The sequence below is a fragment of the Chiloscyllium plagiosum genome, chromosome 5, assembly GCF_004010195.1.
Source record: "Chiloscyllium plagiosum isolate BGI_BamShark_2017 chromosome 5, ASM401019v2, whole genome shotgun sequence".
Classification (NCBI taxonomy): domain Eukaryota; kingdom Metazoa; phylum Chordata; class Chondrichthyes; order Orectolobiformes; family Hemiscylliidae; genus Chiloscyllium; species Chiloscyllium plagiosum.
The window spans coordinates 123,771,454-123,776,663 of NC_057714.1; the positions used below are offsets into that span (position 1 = coordinate 123,771,454).

The 5,210-nt window shown below is 47.9% G+C and overlaps 1 long non-coding RNA gene across 1 annotated transcript in view; it reads left to right on the forward strand.

Annotated features, from left to right (window-relative positions):
* LOC122550223 overlaps window positions 1-3,599 on the forward strand; it is a 7,512-nt gene extending 3,913 nt beyond the window's left edge. The window contains exon 2 of the long non-coding RNA XR_006311770.1: window positions 1,892-3,599. This is a non-coding gene — a long non-coding RNA (uncharacterized LOC122550223). The remainder of the gene's footprint in view (window positions 1-1,891) is intronic.
* Window positions 3,600-5,210: the final 1,611 nt, after the last annotated feature.

The following is a 5,210-nucleotide window of genomic DNA, read 5'->3' on the forward strand; positions in this document are numbered from 1 at the left end:
CTCACCCTAAACCTATGCCCTCTAGTTCTGGACTCCCCACCCCAGGAAAAAGACTTTGTCTATTTACCCTATCTATACCCATCATTATTTTATAAATCTCTATAAGGTCACCCCTCAGCCTCCGACACTCCAGGGAAAACAGCCCCAGCCTGTTCAACCTCTCCCTATAGCTCACACCCTCCAACCCTGGCAACATCCTTGTAAATCTTTTCTGAACCCTTTCAAGTTTCACAACATCTTTCCGATAGGAAGGAGACCAGAATTGCATGCAATATTCCAACAGTGGCCTAACCAATGTCCTGTACAGCCGCAACATGACCTCCCAACTCCTGTACTCAATACTCTGACCAATAAAGGAAAGCATACCAAACGCTGCCTTCACTATCCTCCTTATCCAACTCCTTAAATCTCTGTCCCTCAGTCCTTGTACAACAACATAATTGTCATTGTCCACCTCTTTGACGCCCGTTATTATTTGTACCTCAATCTAAGCTCCCTTTGCTAGCCCCCTGCTCCAACTGGAATAACCTCAATCTCTCCAACCTCACCCGGAACTGAAATCCCTCATCCCTGGGACCATTCTGGTAAATCTCTCGGCACCCTCTCAGAGTCCCTCACATCCTTCCTGAGGGGTGGGGGATATGACAGGAACTGGGGCCTAAGCAGGGTCTGATCAAGGTTCACAGTCTCTTCCCTGCTTTCTCTATGTTTGAAGTCCAGAGCCCCATGTGCTTTACTAACCACCCTCTCTGTGTCCACCACCATCGAAATAGGATGTATATGAAAGCCCAGCTCCCTCTGTCCCTGCAAACCCTTCAGAATCGTATCACTTTGTCTCCCTCACCCTCTCTGTATTAAACTCCATTTGCCACTCTCTGGCCCAACCTGCCCAGGTCCTGTTACTGTCCATTGGTCCCATCCTGTCCTGTTCTCTGTTCTCACTGAGGGCACGGCTCTGAGTTGGATATCATTGACCATTCTTTAAAGAGAACTTTGTATTCCAACACCCAATGCATTTATATATTGCAAATAGATCACTAGTCCCACCGCTGACTGCTGGGTCTCCCATAGTCCATCAGCCTCCAGTCTAAAAGTTAACTTCCAACCACAACTCATTGTGTTTTGTCATTAATTCAGTTTTGTTTTACCCAATTGATCCCCCACCTTTCTTTTCCACGCAGCTTAGTTTTATTAACCAGCTTTATCTGTGATAGCTTGGAGTAAATGAGGACTGCAGATGCTGGAGAATCAGAGTTGAGAGAGTGGTGCTGGAAAAGCACAGCCGGTCAGGCAGCATCCGAGAAGCAGGAGAGTCAATGTTTCGGACATTCCTGATGAGGGAATTATGCCCAAATCGTTGGCTCTCCTTCTTGGATGCTGCCTGATCTGCGCTTTTCCAGTGCCACTTTTCCACTCTCATATGTGATACCTTGTAAAATATTTTTTTTAAATGTTATTGGTCAGGTGTGAGATGTCTTTAACAAAGTGTACTGGCCTTGCTCCATTAACACGAGTTCCCAGTGGGACCTGCTTGTTCCCCCTCTAATGATTCTTCTCTCCGAAATGCTGTTCCAGATTGATCTCACCAGTCTGACTGACTCGCTTTGTGGAATCTTGCTGTATGTACATGTTTAACAAAGTATTCACAGAACCATTTGAGTTGTTTATCTATTTGTGCATTGTTTTTAATAGTGCCTGTGATTTTGAGCCAATAATTTGTAAGCATTAACCTCTGAGGGCCCAGGCTTGGTCACTGGAGCCTTGCCTCCTATCACCGGGGACCTGATACCCTGGAGCTCCACGTGCTGGCCTGGCCTGGCCAGCTCCCCCCTCCTCGTTTCACCCTTCTAATGAGTTTTCTCTTTCTGTCTCTGCTCTCTCTCCCCCTCAGTCACCCGGCCTGGTGAGGACAGCGAGGAGATGGGGGATAACTGCCGGTTACCAGCGCTGACCACACTGGGCAGTGCCACCATGTACAGCCACAAACATTCATTACAGCAAAGTGCTGAGAGCACTGTGCCAACGTGAGATCAACTCTGGCAAAAAGACACTTCACCCTCCCAGCACCACGTGCCCTCGCTCGCACTTCACATCTTACAGACTCTGTGTTCTTTTCTGTTTTTAGGTGAATTGGATTTTAATTTCTGGCAGAGACTAATCCTGTAGGATTTTATATGGTTTTTAATGAGGAGGTGGGGTGGGAGGGTAGGGAAGAGATTCGAGGTTCAAGGCCCAAAGCCACCTCTTGTAGTTTGATACAGTGCTGCAGATCTCCTCCTGCCTGACCGGCGCAGTGTCGGGGTGTGTGTGGAACTGCAGTTCGATCCTAGCGCTTCATAGTGGTGGCAGATCGTGTGTCTTGGGGTGTAGTTCATAAACCAGCGTGAGTAAATCATTGCATGGAAAGGGGATAGTGCCTGCTGGCCCCCTCCTGTGGGCTTGGGCAGGGGAGAGGGTGGGAGGGCAGGGAGGTTAGCAGATGGGTGGGGGTTCCGGCTGCATGAGCCTTGGTAATGAAGCCACAAAGTCCCCGGGAGAAAGAGAGAGGAGGGTCTTACCAGCCAAGGAGACGTGGCTGATGGAGCACACAGTCAGAGGTTTGACTCAATCAAGGACTTGCCTCTTGCCCCACCCTTTCAGCACTACTGGGGGAAGGAGCAGCGATGGACAGACTCATCACAGCCTGCAGCAGTTGGTGGATGTGGCTGTTGGTAAGAGATCACATTTAACACTAAAGCATGTCAGGGTCCAGGGAAACTGGGAGACACTACATTCTAGCCTGCTTGGTTCTGCTGGAATCAGCCAGAGACTGTGTTCAATAACTAACCAGCTGAGGGCACGGAGTGTCGCTGGGGGAACATGGTGTTGTGACTTGCTCCAAACCAGTCTGAGAGAATTGGAAGGTTGGTCATGCAGAGGGGTGGGTGTTGTGGGCTGTTCACAAAGTGGGAGCTGCAATGGGTGATCCAGGGTCCTCTATCTGTTATCGTTCCCTCTCAGTGACCAGGTGTGAGGAAGAGCAGACTGCACACACCCCCCCCCCCCCCCCCCCCCCCCCCCCCCCCCCCCCCCCCCCCCCCCCCGCCCCCCCCCCCCCCCCCCCCCAACCACCACCACCCCTTTCTCATAGAGAAGTGATGGATAATTGTGTGGCAGTCTGGTTAATACATCTCCCATCTCACCGTCAGCTTTCCAGCAATAGGATACAAGTTATAGTTCTGACTGTCCCCAGAACCTTGTCCCAGACCCACACAAGTTTAGAATGTGCTGCTAATGGGGTAGATTTGGTATAAATCATCTTGGGGCTGATGTGCGGCAAGTTGTTTTCAGTTGAACTGGCTGGGGTTGAGTGATCAGGCCAGCTTGATACAGGTTCTCCACTGGTTTGGCATCGTAATTATGAAACTGGAAAGATTTGTGTATGGGAATCATTGGTGATCCCTGGACACAGCAGAGAGCCACAGTCACTACATGGAACAGGAACAGCTTGCTGCTTCCTCTAGGCTCATCTCAGACTGGAACTAGTGAATTTGTACAACCAAAGACGTATATTTTGTGCTCCAGGGTTCATTAAAGTTTACTTTTCATTTTCGAAATAACCCTGCTGTTTTTCATTGCCTCTCTGGGATATCTGGTGCCTCTCTGTAACAGACTCTAACCTGCTGGACCTTCATACATGACACACTTCCTTTGAAAGAAAGACTTCATTGATCATCTTTAACAAAAACAGCCAAAGATGAAGGTGCTTTACAGTCAATATCGCAGCTTCCCAACTGCTCTTCTATAACGCCAACCACTTAGAAAGTACAGGAACGAACAGCCCAGACTTGGTCCGACAGTCTCTCTCTGTTCACCATCCTTACAGATCCCTCCAAATCAGCAGTTCCTTCATAGGCCATTCAGCCCATCAAGTCTGCTCCGCTATTCAATGAGATTGGAGAATCCTCACCTCCACTTTCCTGCATTTCCTGATCACCCTCGATTCACCAACTAATTCAAAATGTGTCCATCTCTGCCTTGAATGTACTTCATGACCCAGCCTCAACAGCCTTCTGTGGTAAAGAATTCCACAGACTCACTCCTCTCCAGAAGAATTATCCTCCCACATCTCCTAAGGATCTTGTTTGTTGCATAAGGTCACCTGTCCCATTTCTAAACTCCAGTGAGTACAGGCCCAACCTCCTCAGTTTCTCCTCATACCAAGGGCAGGTGATGGCCAAACGGTATTTTTGCTGGCCTGTTAACCCAGAGACCCAGTTAACTTTCCAAGGATCCAGGTTCAAATCCCCCATGGCAGATGGGAATGTTTTTTAATTGAAATTGAATTAATAAAAATCTGGAATTAATCTAATGATGACCATGACCATTGTCAATTATTGGGAAAAGCCCATCTGGGTCACTAATATCTTTTAGGGAAGGAATCTGCCATCCTTACCTGGTCTGGCCTACATGTGACTCCAGATCCACAGCAATGTGGGTGACTCTTAACTGCCCTCTGGGTAATTAGGGCTCAGCAAACAACGCCCTCACCCCATGAATGAATATAAGGAGAGAGACAGTCCCGCCATAACTGAGATCAGCCAAGTTCACCTTTTCTGGACTAACTCCAGTATGTCTTTAAGGAGAAAGTGAGGTCTGCAGATGCTGGAAATCAGAGATGGAAATGTGTTGCTGGAAAAGCGCAGCAGGTCAGGCAGCATCTAGGGAACAGGAGAATCGACGTTTCGGGCATTAGCCCTTCTTCCTGAAGAAGGGCTAATGCCCGAAACGTCGATTCTCCTGTTCCCTAGATGCTGCCTGACCTGCGCTTTTCCAGCAACACATTTCCATCCCAGTATGTCTTTACTCAGATAAGGCACTCAAGTGTGTTCACAATATTCCAGCTGTGGTCTGTGCAGATTTTCTAACTAATATCTTAATTCCATCTAACCGTGATTGCAGAATGCAGGAAACTAACTTAATAGTTTCTGTTGGAGAAGGTAAGAGGAGGAGGCCATTCAATTCATGTCTGTTTTACTATTAAATCAGATTCTGGCTTGTTACTGCCTAATGAAAACCAAGTCGAGTCTGAAAGTTTAATTTAATCCTACATCCACAGGCCTTTGGGGGAATAGATCTCCAGATTTTCCATGTTCCATGACTGAAGTTTAGATTGGAAGCTTGAATTCATCTCTGCGTCTTGGGTTTGTCAAGCATGTTGTGTTCCAGCA